This window comes from Anoplopoma fimbria, chromosome 16 (assembly GCF_027596085.1).
Source record: "Anoplopoma fimbria isolate UVic2021 breed Golden Eagle Sablefish chromosome 16, Afim_UVic_2022, whole genome shotgun sequence".
NCBI classification, from domain to species: domain Eukaryota; kingdom Metazoa; phylum Chordata; class Actinopteri; order Perciformes; family Anoplopomatidae; genus Anoplopoma; species Anoplopoma fimbria.
The window spans coordinates 13496606-13513218 of NC_072464.1; positions in this window are offsets into that span (position 1 = coordinate 13496606).

Sequence of the window (16613 nt, forward strand, 5' to 3'; positions counted from 1 at the left end):
CAGTCATTATGATCTCTCCCTTTTATCTTAGGCGTAATTAGAGTATTGAAATCTGCTGAATAGATGGTCAGTGTGATTGTAAGCTCTTCAAACTGTTAGACTCCATATCATGCCAGATGTTGACACAACATTTTTGTCAATGTTTGCAAATTCAAAATATTCATACCTCAATTCACATGTGGATATAATTATGCTGATGCAAATAAGAGGATGAAATGTGAATACAGAGCATCAAAATAAGACTATCCATTACTCTAAAGACTAATGGCATAAAACATTGTCTTCTCTGTGGTGTATTAGCACTTGAAGCCATTTGTATATCAAACTCACTGTAATATCAAGAATAATATCAGCAAAAGCTGCCAGACAGGGGACATGAAATAATATTTCATATCTTTAATATCATTTCTGGCGGCAAAGGACAGATTTAATCACTGAATACCATATTTCATATTGAAAACTCAATAAAGTACAGACTAAAAAAAACACCAAATCATTATTTTAATCAGCTCTTTGAGTTACAGACGGCTGCAAGTGATTCACTTTTCATTATTAAGTATTCTTAATAGTGGGCACAAGAACCTTAGATTGTTACCCATTAATTGCATGGCAAAAGGTAATCTACAGCTATTAGTGTATTACAATGTTGTTCACTGTTTTGCCTTGGCATATTTGGATTTGTAGCCTACCAGTCCCCTATGGTCTATTTTAGCCTTGGAGGAATGGTAAGTATGTTTGTATTACACAGCTCTTAAAATGACCTAATTCTAGTTACATATTGTACTTCAAATCTTGAATTGCAGTAAAAGTTGCACTGCAGCATATTAAAGTTATTGAGGAGATAGACTTATAGACTGTAAATTATTGTGGTAGGAACTGAAATCTGTTGGCAAAAAAATCTGTCAACAGACTGCGGCTATCCAATGACCCGTTAGGTTGGGCTGAGAGCTCGAATAACAAGAAAGTGAAGTAATCTAGGCGCCGTGTAGTTGCAAAAATAAATCAAGCTTATTTTAAACTTAACCATAAAGGGTTGTGTTTCTTAGTGAAATATATAGAGAGCTGGTAGGTTAAAATGTTCCATCCTAAAAGCTTTTAGATTTTCTGATTTGATAAAAAAAAATGAATTACTCTGCAGTATTACTCATTTTGTGGCTTGCCCGGCGACACTGAAGTAGAGCGACGTAACGACTAAAGGTATTGGCCTTGGTAGAAACAGCTCAGAAGTCCATCTATTTGGGAGTTAGGTAATACAAATCTAATATCTTTTAAAGCTGAAACTCTGCAGTTATTTTGTATTTTAGTTCTGATATAAGCTTTATATTTAGCCTCTGTATCCTGTTTTTTGAATGGAAGTGCAAGGACATTGTTAATTGATTTCAGAGTACAATCATAATTCAGTGACCTTTCATGTTTTTCTCTGCAGATTCTAAAAGGCAACTTTAAAAAAACATTTCTGTTTTTGCATGGAAAATGATTAACATAAAAACATTTGAAAAGCAAAAATCATTCACATACTTTTAGAACAATTCCACTCAACTCAAACACAGCTCTCAGAGATGTCATCACCTACCAGGTCAGGCGGATATTGAAATACAAAAATATGAGCTCAGCATGTAAAAAATCCCACTTGAAGGCCACTGCACCCCCAACCTGCAGGGTTGTTCCAAGCCACAAGCAAATCCCAGTCTGTGTTGGAGACCAGCTCCAGTGTGTTCACCTCTGTCCAACTAGCAGACAGTGGCAGCTGATTTTATTTTAGACCCTCCGCCCACTTGCAAAAGATGGGCCTGGGGTGTGTTTTTTTTAGAGAGCGAGGCCTCCGTGCCTCCCATGTCAAGTCCCCACAAAGTCTAAATGGAAATACTTCCTGTGACTCCACTGCAGGGGCTTGTGTACTAATAAATCAGGTCACTCTGGTTTCATCATCACAGCTCCCATCAGAGTGCACTGCATACTCCAGCAGCTGTTACTGCCTGTCATTATTTGCCAAATTATGCACATACAAACCCACAACAAATACTACGAGAATCTCTCATTTTTACTGCTAAACAGTGTGAAGTGACAGTAAACGGTGGTGAAATGTGTTGGCCGTGCACTGTGCTTTGCTGTTGGTCCTAAATGGGGTCAGTGATGTAATGCTATTTGTTGAGGAGAGGCGGGTTAAGGGGGTCGTAAATACGGCAAGGGACACCTCTGAGTGTGGAAGAGCTAGCCAGCTCATCCTAGCTGGAGACGGTGGCGCCAGCTTGACTCTGGTAGTGTGAGGGTTTGGAGTCCAGACATGTCTGACAGGCATCTGCGCAACCCTGTTCTTCCTCAGCATGTGTAACTCATACCTGCATTCCCACTGACCACCGGCTTTAAAGAGACACTCTGCTACTACCACCAAACATCACTAGACTGAAATGCAAATGATCTTGTTCACCTGTTCTCCTAATCATTCAAAATGTAAAAGGCATTACTGTGCCAGGATCAGAGTAATGAAAGTCTCAATCATTTTAATCTTAATGAAAGTCAAGAGCAAGAAAATAATATATAAAAAACAGTCTGCACATTTGTATAAGTGTCCCGAGGTATCATATTCTTTTGATGATGACCCTGCTTTATTCAGCTTGGAGCCAGTCTTCTGTTATCAATAGCAGAGTTAAGTCATGCATTGAGGGTGAAAGGAAAAATCTGAATTATCTTTCCTTTTCTCTCTCTCGTAATTCCCATCTGATACTATAGTCTTTTACATACAAGAAAAAAAAAATGATAAAGCTTGTATGTGGAATTGAACCACACAGGATGTTGTTGTTCTATTTTCTTATTTTCAACAAATCCCATCAAAAGAATTAAAAGCAACAATAAATGTATAACAAGGGTCTAGTCTGTCCAGTCTAGTCCATTATACAGTAAATTTGGACATTCAAACATTATGGATTAATTTTGCCTATTTATTCCTGCACACCTGATTTGAAGGTATGCAGATGATTTGAGGTTTATCAGGTTATTGTGGTGACTTGCAGCTGAGTTTGAGGAGGTGTTTGAGTTCAGCAGGAAAATGACAAGGTTACACTGTTCACCCAACATAACACACTCAACTCTGAAAGTTGGTCCTGAAGTAATATAGTCATTCAATTTTCTAGCACAATGTGCTAGAGTACAGAGTAAATACAAAAACTTCCCTCAACATGCCTTCAAGCAAGGCACTAAACCTCTGGCTGCTCCCTCCCGAGAAATGGCACAATGCCAACAAACACAAGTGTTTGGTGGAGAGCCTTTTAGTGTCAATTTGTAAACCTCACTCCTCTTACAACTACTGGATGTTAATATCTGTGAGCTCTTTGTCATGGTGCCTGATTAAATAAGAGAAAAGCCCAGAAAAAAACCTCTGAGCTGTTTACATTACTATATTTAATTAGATTCCCGAGCAAATAAAAGAAAATGTCACATTCGCAAAGGCTGACAGACATTTTTTCCTGATATAGTTTGTGATGGCAATACTGAAATCAAGCGTGGTTTTGATGTCAGACCCAATCAGCAGATTATAATGAATAATGTCATGGCATAATGATAGCTAAATGTATCCACTAACACAGTATAACAATGCAACGTAAACACAAGTATCTGCAATATCAGTGTCTTGATATGATGGTTGCGAAATTATAAATAAATAATAACAAGCAGGATCAAGCAGCACCTTCATGTGTAATAGTTAATTACAAATGCAGTATTTCCACACGATTTTTTGTTTAATGAATGTAAACGTGTCACTATTGTTTCAGATTTAATGCAAATATTCACATGACATTATACAAATGTTTGCCTCTGCAGTTCCTCAAAGTACATCAGTCATAGAAATGTGCAGAAAACAGACCCATCTAATTATAAGCTTTGTCATCAGTATCACAAATTTACAACAACAATTCTTGTTAAAGCTGAAATAACGGTGAATTATGCCAGTCGCTGGAAGTCTCTTCCTGCTTTATCACTTCTCTATATCACGATACATTTTAAGATACATTTTCATCAGTATGGTTTCATCCATAACTTGGATAGCACATATTTTTGTTCTATTGAAGGATTGCCCACAGTGATTTTATTTTGATCCTCTCCCCAGTAGAGGCTTGGTGTAGCTCACATCAGTGAGCACTGCATGAGGACCACAGGCAGATAACACCATGGGTTGCATGACAATGAGCCACATCTCAGCCAGATGCTTCTTGAAGTGAGGCAATGAATAACAGGGGTTCTTGAATTTTTTTTATATGTTGGAGCAGATTTTGTTCTTTTTTATTCTTCAACTGGATGAACATTTAGAGTGATGGATAAGCTACCTCAAAAAACCCTAAATCAGGAATTATTAACTGCCTTTAATGCAGCTGTCTAGCTAAAAGTACACAGGTGTTAGTGCTCCACTTTATTTCTGATTTCTTAAACTCATGCGTCTCTAAATTATTTTCATATTGCTTGAGCTTTGATTATCTTAAGTGGAGGAGTACAATGTGTTGTCTGTGAAGTGACATGACGGGTGTACATCTACCTTCAAGCCTAACAGATGATGTCAGGTGTGAGAGACCAGTGATATGCTGTATTTTAAGAAGTGGTATGAGGCAGCTCCAAAGTGTCTGTACACTGTGGCGTCATGTAGAGTAGCAGCAGCTTCTTTAAGCTCCACACAGTCACTACTCTGTGTGTGGTGGTCTCTGCTACATACAGAGAGTATCACTTTGTGCTTTTGACCACAGGCCACCTGGTAGTAGCTACTGAAGGGAGCTACACACATCCATCAGAAACACACATGTCTACTATTTAACAAAAATGAAATGATTAGTTTGTATAGAGAAGTTTATGAAGTGAAATGAAGAGTGGAACATATTTGTGCTCTCAAACTGATTATTCCAGTGTTGAACAAATTGAATTAGAAAAGTGCAATTTTAGAGCACAGCAAGGGTAGAATAATGCAACAGTGTATGACGCTGATTGGTACTAACTCTGTTACTGTAGTGAGAAAGCCGAACATGAGAGGAAGCTATTTGTTCATTATCAGGAGGGCCATTATCTTTGACGAGCTAGCTCTCCCGCGGTCCACAGAAAACATTACAAGCCCTCATTTATTTAGGCCACAGAGTACACCCACAAACCTCCCACTCTGATAATGACAATCCCATTCTGGTTGTCCTTAGGGATACAATGAAACACACAAATGGAAAAATGAAAACAACTGACACAACCGACATTCACAGTAAATTTATTAAACCTGTTACCTTCTTTGTCATCTTTCAATAAAATCAGACTAAGAGTCTCCAGCCATGCTAGCAGCTCTGTGAGGCTGTACTGCGTAGACACAGTGTTGCTTTAAGCTGAATGTTAACATCACCATGCTAATACGCTCATAATGACATTGCTAACATGCCGACGTTCAGCAGGTATAACGTTTACCATGTGCACCATCTTAGTTTAGCATGTTTGAATGCTATAATTAGCACTAAACGCAAAGTACAGCTGAGACGGGTGGCAGTGTCATTAGTTTTGCATGTATTTGCTCATGAACTTTGACCTGATAATGGTGCCAGATAAAAAAAAAAGTCAAGGGATAACCAAAGATATTTAATTCATCCCTGGGCAACGTGAATGTCTGAACCACATGTCATGTCAGTTCATCTGATTGTTGTTGAGATATTTCACTCACAACCATGGTTGCACTTGGGAAAAGTAAGAAATCAAGTTATTAGGATTTATCCTCTGGGAGCCATGAATGTCTGTACAAGATTTTGAGCCGATCCATCCAGAAGATGTTGAGAAACTTCAAAGGATAGGTGAAAACTCAGACCTGCAGGTAGCTCTACAGAAAGAGTCATCCTCTGGGAACCATAGATATGTATGTCAAATTACATCACAAATCTAAAATTTGTCAGGACCTTAAATTAAACCAAAAAGTCAACCTAGTGGTGGTACAAGAGGTTATGTCATGGAATCGCAAAAGTCAGTAAAATGCATCATCTGGGCACAATGAATAGTATTATTGTTATTATTATTATTATTACAATTATTATTATTGTGACTCACTGAGCTATGGTTGCCATAAAATCCTTGATTAAACTACAATTTGATGATATAACATGTACAAATAGGACATAAATTAATTTACAGCAATGAATGAAATGTCAGAGGTTGAGCTTTTTAAGATAAAAAAACCTTTTCAATGATAAAAGTGCTCTGGAAGTCATGGTACTCATCTGAGAGATTTGTAAGTTTCATAACTGCAGTTTTGTCTTGAACAAGCACAGAAAGAGTCTCATACAGTACATAATAAATGTGATGTGTTTTATCATCTGCATTTCCATAATGAAGTTCTTCTAAAACAGAAAAAAAGATATCTGGTAACTAGATCCTCCTAACTGCCTTGGTCACAGTAATGATACGGTATCATAGATAATAATATGCATACTTCTTTATCTTTTTATATGTAAATGCTCTCAGGGGGCAGCAGAAAGAGCAATGAGGATATACCGCTTAGCTGCTAAGCAGCACCACAGGCCTCAGAGATACCTCTCCTTTAGTTTTCAAATTGTTTTCAAATGAAGTAAGCCCCTTGAGGTCCTTCTCCTGCTGTCTCTTTGGAAAAATTTGCTAGAACAAGTCTGAAATCGAGGCAGTGCCACCCTTCTGTTTGGCTCCTGCAGCGAGGAGCCTTCTCATACAAAGCCGGCTCCCCACATGAAAAACACTTTATGGGCTGAAATCAAAGTCTTATAAGAGTGGGAAATGCTAAACAGGCATCTGAAAGACAAGAAACAAAACTGAAAGAGATCCTCGGGACACTTCTTCCAGCAGTCTTTCCTAGCGGCCTTCAAAATATCTATGCTCCTCTTCAAATAGACACTATGATCTCATATCTCTCCCTTTACCACTCACTGCTCAGGGCGTAAATACAGAAAATCGTTGCAAACTGTCAATGCAGGCATGCCTATTTTTTTACATTTTAGTGTTGCTGTGCACAGATTAGATGGTCATTTCAGACCTGAAGTAGTTTACGCTAAATAGAGGCCAGTTAAAGCATCCCAGACTCTATGTTTGTCCCTGATATATTTAGTGTGGTGTTGGGTCACTGGCTGCTTGAGAAAGGTGGTTTCCAACATGATGACTGAATCACTGAGAACACACACAGAGTCAAAAATAAAAAACTGAATGTTAAACTTGACAACAAGAAAGCAGTGGAATGCCATTAATTAAAATGCTTTGTAAGTACTGCGTCTATACAACACAAGCACAGTATTTAATAAAGTCATGCCAACCAAAAAGAAGCAGCGTAGTAATATCAATAATATGGTCATGGTCCGCCTTTACCTTCTAAGCACTGCTTACAGGCAATGGAGGAGATTATTTTTTTACTTGGGAACATAAATTATTTTCTAATTGCACAAATCACTTTGAGAATTAGATGAACGTGTCAATGTGCTCTATGCACGGTAAGAATGTAGTTAGGGGTTAATTGGGGGCGATTAGCTTAGATTAGCATTAAGACTGGGAACTGGGGCAAACGGCTAGCCTGCCTGTGTAACAAAAACTGCCAACCAGCAACTCTAATTCTCACTATTTAACACATATCTGTAAATAAATGTAAAAACAAAAACGTTTAGTAGTAGAGTCAAATGGTAAAGGTAATTATTGATAGAAAACAGTTTTTTCATCAGTCCAGCACCTACATCAAATGTGTCTGGTGGTTGCCTTGCATTCATGACAAGGCTCTAAGAAGTAATTGCGAATGTCAACACAAAAGGTCTATATAATAAAAAGGTCTATTAAGGTTTGAAGAGAGCCAAGCTACCTATTTCCCCAGCTTCAAGTCTCTATGCGAACTTAAGCTTCTGGTTGCAGCATTTAACGTAGAGACATGAGAGTATCAATTTACAATTTACTAACTAACTATTCCATGAAAATGTTAAATTGCAGTCTATCAAACAAAACATTTAATAGCTGTTATCACAATGCAGACTTGCACACGAAGAACAAATCACTCCAAGAGTATACAGATTTGTCCCTACAGATTTGCAGTTGTCATGTTTAATATATGTCACAGACTCAGACTGAGCTGTGAGTGTTTGCGCCTCATAAGAGTCTGAAGACAAAGGGATTTCTGTGAAAGCTTCAATCTATCACTCCCAGCTGGCCAAAGCTGGCCTTTAGGAAAAGTCTCATTGGGGAACAGTGATGGACAGAATGGAAGCAGCTCATGTGTGACTCTTGGAAAAGCCTTTTTGATACATACTGCACCTCTCTGTTCTGTTCCATCACTGCATGTGTAAGTGTCTCTGTGTGTGTTCTTGCTTTCAGTTTTCTAGTGTTATTTCACTGCCTAAAATATATGAAATTGCTTAAAAAAATGTTCTCAATGCCAGGCTATGGGCTGCCACAACATCAGAATGTCACTATAAGATTATCGTTGCCCTTCTCCGTTCTCTACACTGGCTCCCTGTAAGAGCTCGCATCCAGTTTAAGACTCTGGTGCTAGCCTACAGGGCAGTGAAAGGAACAGCTCCTTCCTATCTCCAGGCCTTGGTCAAGCCCTACACCCCCGCCCGACCACTTCGCTCTGCTGCCTCGGGGCGATTGGTTGCCCCGTCGCTCAGAGGTCCCTGCGGCCGATCCACCCGGTCACAGCTTTTTTCTGTCCTGGTCCCTCAGCGGTGGAATGAACTCCCCACTGACGTCAGGACAGCAGAGTCGCTGCCCATCTCAGGCTGAAAACTCACCTCTTCAAGAAGCACTACCCTGAGCCTTCCTCGTAGCACTTATTGCATTCGTATTAGTTGTTGCATTTATTGTATTCGTATCAGTTCGCTGCACTTATTGTATTCGTATTCGTTTACTGCACTTATCCTATTCGTAGTAGTTTGTAGCACTTATTATATTCGTATTAGTCTGTTGCACTTATTGTTTTCGTAGTAATTTGCCTCTGCACTATACTTTTGCTCTGGTTTATGCTTTAAGATGCTTGTTTAAGAAAGGAGATGCACTTATGACTTCTGGTGACTAGTAGTTCTCTTGAATACCTATGTTGAATACACTTATTGTAAGTCGCTTTGGATAAAAGCGTCTGCTAAATGACTGTAATGTAATGTAATGTTGCCAAAAATATGAATGTGAACCATATTATCGATTCGTTACAAAACAAATGAAAAAATGATATGCCCTTTTTGGGAAAATTAATCACATTTAAAAAAGGGGTGTAAGGAAGGGGTGAAAAATTTACACAATATGTTCATTGATATGATTTTTTCACTATTCACATATACATTTTGCATTTTTATTTTAAAACATTACAGTTATCGTCAGTAGCAGTATGTCGCCACTTGTCTGGTTATGGAGAAAAAGATCTGAATATGTACCATGAGGTAGATACAGTTCAACACTTCACATACTCTCACTTACTCCATAATCCAAATAGCCAATTAAGGAAAAATGCATTGTTGTACTGTACTTTAGGTAGCTGCTAAAGAAAAAACTGGCATATTAGTTAACTAACATATCAAATTGCATAAGGCAGATTTCGCACACTTTTAATGTTGCTGTGTTAGTCAGTCTGTCCAAAACATTCTGTTTCTCACATCATGAGAGCAGAGAGATTTACAAATTCATTAAAAAAAAACACTGTGAAAACAGTGGAATGTCTGACACTTTATATTAGACTGAGGTCTTTGATGCACAGAGGCAAGTGTCCTCTAGAGCAAATAATCAATTCGTTCTAGCACTGCCTGCCCACACATACACACAAACAGGTACTTTGTGCTTTCAAGCCTCCAGCCAGCTTTCAGAGCTCCACCACTGAGAACAAAAAGCAGGCAGCACTTTGTTTCAGGTGCTCAGTGGGATGGAGCCTGTGTCTGTCTACCACACATATGTGCATGTGTGTGTGTGTGTATGTGTGTATGTGTGTAGGTTATATATTTATTTACTGGGGACAGTGCACATTAATCAACATTTCAGTTTTTCCCTCAATGTATATGTAAGAGAATTAGCTAGAGAGTGAATTTTTGTCTGTATTCCTTGGGCAGTCATCACAAATAAGTGGCCTAATATTATCTATATAATGCTACAGCAAGCATGATTGTACAACACTGGGCAGGAGAATTCAACACAATAAAAACCTGACTAATATAGCAGTGGTGTGTGATGGTCGGTGGATGTATGCTAATAAAGCTGTGTGATTGATGTTTCCCTATGATTGCAGTGAGGAAAAGGCAGCACAGGGAAATATTTGAGTTGGTTGACTACACTGCGGCGAACACACACACCCAACACTGCACTCGCTGTGGCTTTGCAACTTTCCAAGATTTACTTAAGGGACTACCGGACTCCCTCAGCAGGTTCATTACTGGGCCTGTTGGGTGACTGACAGTCAATATATACATTAAAGGCAGGGTTTGTAATGTTCTTAAAAACACAACATCCTGGCAGCAATCAATGAATCAAATGCTTTGACAAAGGAAATTGGTAAATCCATTATCTTTGGCTGTTTCAGGACAGTAATAAGACGGACAAATAATTTCATTCAGCCTGAATGTAACGATTGGACGGGCCTGTCGGCATTTATATATTCTGCCCGTCCACCAATTGCTCGTCACTGGAGTCTTCCATAAGCTGCTCGCTTGACAGCTGTGAGTACTAAAAATAGCCATGTTAGTTGGTACGTTCATTATCATATGTTTAGGTCGATAATAATCATTTTGGGGGAGTGGCTTTGGATGCAGGCCTGGCTGTTAGCATTGCAACAGCAAATTTCTTTCTAGATTTAGCGACTTTTGGAATTAGTGGTGCAGGCTACTTTCTTTGGTAAAGAGTACTTTCATTGGATGATTTTTAAAATCTAGCGTACTCTTGCTAGTTCCTGACGATTACCAACCCTGCATTTAAATGAGCAGTACATCAAAAATCAGTTGCAAGGCAAGGGCAAAAACCCACACTAACATCAAGAGGTCTTCAGTGCTGCACAAAGATTTTCCAGGTCTGTAATAATGAGGTTTTTTTTTCACCAAAAGCAGTCAGAATTAAACGACTGCAAATTATAACCTATGGTCTGCCCTCATGTTTCACCCCAATCTTTTGCATTGATTCATTTCTCAGAGAAAAGCTGTTTATACTAGTGCTTTGCCCATGGCATCCAAATATAACTGAAAAATACACTTCTTTAAAGTTTATAAAACCTTGATCATGTGTCAACTTAAAAAAAACATACACGATTAAAAAAAAAAGAGAGAAAATACGCACAATATCCATAAGCCCAGAAGTGAAAGGCTGGTGTGTTTGGAAGGATGGCACTCCCTCACTGCTGAAGGTTAACATGTGACTGGAATGCATCATGGCATTTTAAATATTTCAACATGTTTGCTGAATAGGGGCAGTGGGATTGCAAAGCAATGACTCCATCCATAAACCAACGAAAACCTTCAACACTTCAACAACCACTGGGAGTGTTCACCACCTTACCTTTTCCTGGAAAATAATATACTTTTGTCCTGGAAAATTATATTTTTTTCCGATGAAGTTTAAATTAGAAATACAAAGACAGACATCTCTTAACCTTTCATTCGAAGATGTAGTAAAAATGAAACACCACATCACAGCAAACAACTATAGGTGAAGTCCAAACCAATCCTTAATTAGATCTGTGCAATCCAAAGGAGGATTATAAAGTATTACCAATTCAGTGACCTTATTTCCTAATTACTCTTTAGAATGTTTCAAATGACACAATATTACAGGGAATCTAAAGAAGGATTTATCTCATTTACTGTTCTACTCCACACATCCCACCACATTTTGATCAACTTCATTTTTTTGTGGCAAAAACATCTGCATAAACAAATATTACAAAATCTGGGTCATTTTTGCAGAGGAGGAACATAATTTAAATGGAATAGCAAGTATTTGTTTCTTATGATCATCATGAAAGTCTGTGGCAGATACAAGGCCTGCTTACTGCCTCCACCCACCGCTGTCCGTCAATTAGGGTGTCAGGTTTCTGTAAAATAATCACCCAACACTTTTACTGTGATATCACAAGACTTCGTTGCTCAACCTGTAAGGTTCTGTATTACCAACAAGCTGAAGAAAAGAAGGGAAAGACAACAGAACCATACAGCATAAATCCTCACAGAGGTAAACAACAAAGAAGGTGAATCAATGTTGACACAAGGCGGTCAAGGATAAACCTAATATCTAATTTCAGTCAATTCTCCTGTAAACTTTAAGATCCACTTTACAAATGATATGTGTGAAATAAGTTGTTGTGACAATGACACAATCAATTTGCAAAAAAAACCCACATCAGCAGCATTCATAGCAACAGGCCGTATATATTTAGCCCTGCTTGTCCTATGACATAGTCATCCCTGAAACCCAATCTCGGCACCAAAAGCCACGACGGAAACTCAAAAAGAGCCTAAAAATAACTGTCTCAAGTGATAAAAGACTAAGCGCCATGACTCAAAGGCGGGCGACCTACATTACTGTCAATAAAATCTTCAGCATCGTAAAATGCTTCCAAAAGCCAAATTTGACCATATCGTTCTGGGTTTGACCAAGGATAGAGTAGATCTGTTGGTAAGTAATGCAGACTTGATCAAGGAAAGCTATTGGAGAAGAGTGACTTTTACCTTTTAAATTAAAAATGAAAGCCATGTCTTTTTTAATTGCATTAATTACCCCATGACAAAAAAAATGTATCATTAAATCGACAACAACACTAAAAAAGCATTATTGTTTCCTCAAGTTATCGAGATTGGAGATGACAAAGTCAGCTTTTGCTGTCAGAGTTGAGCTCTGAGCTTTTTGCCCTTGTCAACCCCTTCACACTTATCAGTCAAAAATATATTTACACACCATTGTTCCATTACATTTTGTTTATTTCTCTGCTATGTGCTGCTGCAAGGCCAAGCTGCGCGACCCCTTGTTTACTTAGTGTATATATATTCAGCTGCACTCAGCCTACTATGTTAGTCATGCGCTGACTTAGAATGCTGACCCATACTCATACTGAAGGCAAACATAAATAAGTCTAGATTTTCTGAACAGTGTGACTCCAAAACAAGAAATGGCTTTATGTTAGCTAATAAATGTCTACAGAGGGCAATTATGTACTAACTATAGAGGGGAGTGCATCTTTTCTTTTTACCAATCAAATCTTATCAATTCTTAGCCAATATTGATTGTTATGAACAGCTACATAAACACAAATACATTGATTTTCCTTACCAGAAATAAAAAAAAATAGCAGAAGTTGAGAATACTTTAAAATTTATTAGAAATAATAAAATCTCCAGATATAAGTATATTTCTTTCTAGCTACTAGCGCTTTAATGATTCGCAAAACAAATACTTTTCTGTCACAATTTAATACAAAAAATGTATGCCTGGCATTAATGGTTACAAAAAAATATCATCAGGGTAATATACCTGTAATTCATTTTGGTCAGGGGAATTGCTGATTGGGCTTTTAGAATTGGGAATGAAACAATCAAGTCCAAATTGTCCTCTATTGAACGATATGATACAATATGATGCAGTATGAGTGGGGACAATGTATTGTTACATCCATGCTGTTTATATATGTGAGGTATACATTGTCATGTCTTCTTTAGTCTAGGGGGTCGCCACAGTGGTTAAATCTAGTTGGTAAACCCGGCCTTAACCGATCCAGTATGGAAATCTGATTTTATGATCCGCATATTTGATTTGGCTCAGGTTTTACACCATAGAAGATGCAAATGCCTTATAGAAAGGGGATCAAACCCAGAAAACGGGACAATGCTAACCACTGCATCACAGTGCCACAAACTTTGTCAGTTAGTCATACTAGAAAACTTATATAAAACCTCAAACTCCAACCAGCTCCAAGTACTAAATAAAGCATTGAATTAAATTAAATAGGCCATCATGTGAGATGATACACTCTTCATTAAACAGTGGTAAATTTGAGGTCCATAAAAAGGTTGAGTCTCATAACTGCATTAAAGCTGATTAAAACACTTGGACTCATATTAATCAATAGGACAGTCATTAGACACTCTAATTTAATTTAGCAATAAACTGTATAAAACAGGTGGGCAACGGTCACATAATGGTGTTAAGGTAGAGTGTAGTTGTACCCAGTAGACTGTGGAGAAGCTTTGGTTCTGCTCTGCAGTGGTTGAGGCAAACTCAAAGATACCAACAAAACAGATTTGTATCCCTACATCAATTACTAGACTGTCCATAGTGATTTATAGTAACTGAAATTGTTTACTAAACACAAGTGCCCATTAGGCAAAATGCATCATACATTGATCTTTGCTATAGCGAGAGTGTCTTGTGGTGAAAACATATTAATTCATAAGTCACGACAACTTGAACTAAAGTTGAAACGATTACCATACCAATGGTTTTGACTCAGGAGAGATTAATTATAATGTCTGGAGATTTGCAATAGAGACAAAATGTTTTATTCATGTTGTTCTATAAGCACAACATGTTTATTTGGATTTGACACATTTCAGCCACTCATTCATTTTTTGTTCTTCCATTAATCTACTTGTGTTATGAAGTAGTAACTATCTGAGTACAGTAGTAGTAGTAGTTGTATAATACATTTTTATTTTGACTAGAGAAAGTATCCACCTTCAGCAGGAACTTCAGAAAGCCAGTCAACAAAATCTCTTCTGTGTGTACCGACTAGCCACCTTGTGGTGAAATAGAGTTACTACAACATTAGTTTGGTGTACATGCAATGAAATACGAGGGATTGATTTATTGTGACAGCTTAATTTTTTTTAGTGTGATGGGGTGTTGGATCCTTTTCATGAATACTTTGTACTGAAGACATAAGTGTATAAAAAGAATATCAAAAGAGACATGAAGTCTCTTTCTTCTTGCTGTGAAGTAAGCCAGTTATTCTAGTGCTTTAAACTTAAACACCCTTTGGTTAATGTCGATCGCACAATAAAACATCGACTACACATTACGTTGCACGTTTAAAGGTAACTGGAAAAAAAAAATGTTGCAGTCTGCACATATATCAACTGTAATATCTCAAGCCTGTTGCTCCTACAATTCAATGCAAATGAGCCACATGCAAGAAGCAAGGCAGCCTGCTGAAACAGAAATTCACTGGTCTATAAGCCCCACAGAGTGCATCGTTAATCCATTACTTCTGGTTTCATTATTCATGTAAAATAAATACTGGCAGCGAACTCTGAGATGGACATCTGAAAAGTATAAATCTAGGAAGCTAATGTGCTTTGTGGCCCATTTGACATACATGTCGGCTTTTTTCAATCTAAATGAGGATTTACAACTGTGCACAAACCCATTTGTTACAGTTGTCATGTAGACCCTGTCATTCAAATTCATCAGCGGTCCACAGTGCTGGAAGAAACATGATTTCTGATAGATTGTCTCACTCTATTACAATCATTCATGACATGTTCTTCTAACAGTGTAAAATGACCTAGAACAATATCCAACGACAGGTTACTAATGATCATACTTTACAAAATCATGCAGAAGCACATTAATCAGACTTATGCTTTGGTAGGGAATGGATTCTCATTCAGTGCTGACTTAACAGACTCAAACTACCTAAACATGAATGATGAAATGCTGGCAAAAATAGAAATTTCACAGAAAATAGTAACAACTGGCTACTTTTCAGAATATCATTTTGGTCACGCACATAAGCTGTTTGCAATATTTGTTTTACATTATTCATCACAATGGTGTGGATTTAGAATAGTTAAAACAGCATTAATTTATTTATTAACTGTGCCTGTCTGCAGTTTGATCCTTGGCAGGTAACCTCCAGAGGGTTTATCTCTGCAACTGGAAACTGGGTTCATGAAATTAGCGAGAGTGAAGCAGTACCGTAAAACTGTGAGCCTGAAAGACACTAAACCATTCTGAGGAGCTGAGGCTTGTTTGTTTGAGCTGAATAAGCCTATTGTTACCTTTTTGCTTCCCACATCAGCCCATGCCTCACTAAATACCATTCCAAGCATATTTTATTAACGGCCACAGGTGGAATTTTCTGACACTGTTAGAGCGGAGGACTGCACACTGCAACAAAGGACATTCTGTCATGGTTAACCATTTCTGTGGCCAAGCCTCACACGGATGGTGTCAGTGATGCCTTAGCAACAAACCTACCAATAAACAACATGTCATTCTTCACTGATGAAGTGCATGGTGGTTATGTGTTACTATATAAAACTTGAACTGCAGGCGACGACTTTTATACCCTTCCCACAAAATGAGCTGACACCATTATCAGCTTCACTGCATTCACAAACACACACACACACACACACACAAACATGGCGATAATTGTACTTACGGTTGGTGAAAGTGAAGTTAATGATATTCTCCCACAAACGACAGTCCAATTCTAAAGTATCTCCAAGCCAGATGTGTTAAAAGTTCCCCTTTAGTTTAATTGAGCGATTAGCAGGCCAGCGGGAGTGGGACAGCAGATTGCTTGCTGCTCACCCCGGTCCATCTCCTGATTGAATTTCCATTGTGGTGCAATTGTATCACCCGGTACTCTGACTACAGGAGGGAGAGGACACAGGTCACTACACTCGACAGGGTTACAC